The 2,500-nt window shown below is 40.4% G+C and overlaps 1 protein-coding gene across 1 annotated transcript in view; it reads right to left on the reverse strand.

Annotated features, from left to right (window-relative positions):
- The window catches only part of LOC134102859 (acetyl-CoA acetyltransferase, mitochondrial), a 410,737-nt gene that overhangs the window by 259,213 nt on the left and 149,024 nt on the right, over positions 1-2,500 (reverse strand). The window lies entirely within an intron of this gene.

Raw genomic sequence — 2,500 nt, forward strand, 5'->3', positions numbered from 1 at the left:
GCAGGGTGGCCCCTGGGGTCCGCCTTAAAGCACCCAAAATCGGAACAATAAGCAAAGACCCAGAGGCCCTCTGGGCTTCTGGCCTTATATTACGATTCTGACTTAGTTTCTGAGGGGCCAAAGAATGAAGCCCAGAAAATTCCCCCCATTGTCCGATTTTTTGCCCCATTCTCCGATTTTTACTTAGTCTCTGGAGCACATGCTCCCTTATTCTCCGATTTTCGGCCCAGGATCTTCTGGGTTTCTGCTCACTTTACGATTTTTACTTGGTCTCTGGAGCAAATGCTCCTTATTCTCCGATTTTCGGCCCAGGATCTTCTGGGTTTCTGCTCACTTTACGATTTTTACTTGGTCTCTGGAGCAAATGCTCCTTATTCTCCGATTTTCGGCCCAGGATCTTCTGGGTTTCTGCTCACTTTACGATTTTTACTTGGTCTCTGGAGCAAATGCTCCTTATTCTCCGATTTTCGGCCCAGGATCTTCTGGGTTTCTGCTCACTTTACGATTTTTACCTAGTCTCCGGAGCAAATGCTCCTTATTCTCCGATTTTTTGCCCAGGACCTTCTGGGTCTCTGCTTATTCTCCGAATTTTACTTAGTCTCCGGAGATAATGCTGATTATTCTCCAATTTTTTGCCCAGGACCTTCTGGGTCTCTGCTTATTCTCCGAATTTTACTTAGTCCCTGGAGCACATCCTCCTTATTGTCCGATTTTCGGCCCAGGAGCCTCTGGGTCTCTGCCTATATTACGATTTTTACTTAGTCTCTGGAGCACATGCTCCTTATTGCCCGATTTTTGGCCCAGGATCTTCTGGGTTTCTGCTCACTTTACGATTTTTACTTAGTCTCTGGAGCTCAGGCTCCTTATTGTCCGACTTTTTGCCCAGAGTCTTCTGGGTTTCTGCTTATTCTCCGATTTTTACTTAGTCTCTGGAGCACCTGCTCCCTATTGTCCGATTTTCAACGCTTTAAGCGAACACTCGCCCGTCACATTTCCCGATCATTATCCGAATTTTTAAAAATTAAACCACTAAACACTTAGAAAATAACCACTAAACACTTAGAAAATATCCACTAAACACTTTGAAATTAACCACTAAACACTCTGAAATAAACCACTAAAGAAATAGAAAAATACAACTAAACACTTTGAATTAAACCACTAACACACTTTGAAATTAACCACTAAACACTCTGAAATAAACCACTAAAGAAATAGAAAAATACAACTAAACACTTTGAAATTAACCACTAAAGAAATAGGAAAATGCTACTAAACACTTTGAATTAAACAACTAAAACAAATAGCCAAATGCAACTAAACACTTAGTCTCCGGAACTCATGCTCCGTATTGTCCAATTTTCTGCCCTCTTTCTCTGGGTTTCTGCCTATTTTACGATTTTTACTTAGTCTCTGGAGCCCATGCTCCTTATTGTCCGATTTTTGGCCCTCTTTCTCTGGGTATCTGCTTATTCTCCGAATTTTACTTAGTCTCTGGAGCCCATGCTCCTTATTGTCCGATTTTTGGCCCTCTTTCTCTGGGTATCTGCTTATTCTCCGAATTTTACTTAGTCTCCGGAACTCATGCTCCTTATTGTCCGATTTTCTGCCCGGGACCTTCTGGGTCTCTGCTTATTCTCCGATTTTTACTTGGTCTCCACGGATCATTGTCTGCATTTTACTCTTTTTCACCATTTTCAACGCTTTAAGCGAACACTCGCCCGACACATTTCCCGATCATTATCCGAATTTTTAAAAATTAAACCGCTATCACACTTTGAATAAAACAACTAAAACACTTTGAATTAAACAACTAAAGAAATAGGAAAATGCTAATAAACACTCTGAAATTAGCCACTAACACACTTTGAAATTAACCACTAAACACTTAGAAAAATACAACTGAACACTTTGAAATTAACCACTAAACACTTTGAAATTAACCACTAAACAAATAGAAAAATACAACTAAACACTTTGAAATTAACCACTAAACAAATAGAAAAATACAACTAAACACTTTGAAATTAACAACTAAACACTTTGAAATTAACCACTAAACAAATAGAAAAATACAACTACACACTTTGAAATTAACCACTAAACACTTCTCTGGGTCTCTGCCTATATTACGATTTTTACTTAGTCTCTGGAGCACATGCTCCTTATTCTCCGATTTTTTGCCCAGGACCTTCTGGGTCTCTGCTTATTCTCCGATTTTTACTTAGTCCCTGGAGCACATCCTCCTTATTGTCCGATTTTTGGCCCAGGAGCCTCTGGGTCTCTGCCTATATTACGATTTTTACTTAGTCTCTGGAGCACATGCTCCTTATTGCCCGATTTTTGGCCCAGGATCTTCTGGGTTTCTGCTCACTTTACGATTTTTACTTAGTCTCTGGAGCTCAGGCTCCTTATTGTCCGACTTTTTGCCCAGAGTCTTCTGGGTTTCTGCTTATTCTCCGATTTTTACTTAGTCTCTGGAGCACCTGCTCCCTATTGT

This window comes from Pungitius pungitius, chromosome 16 (genome assembly GCF_949316345.1).
Source record: "Pungitius pungitius chromosome 16, fPunPun2.1, whole genome shotgun sequence".
NCBI classification, from domain to species: domain Eukaryota; kingdom Metazoa; phylum Chordata; class Actinopteri; order Perciformes; family Gasterosteidae; genus Pungitius; species Pungitius pungitius.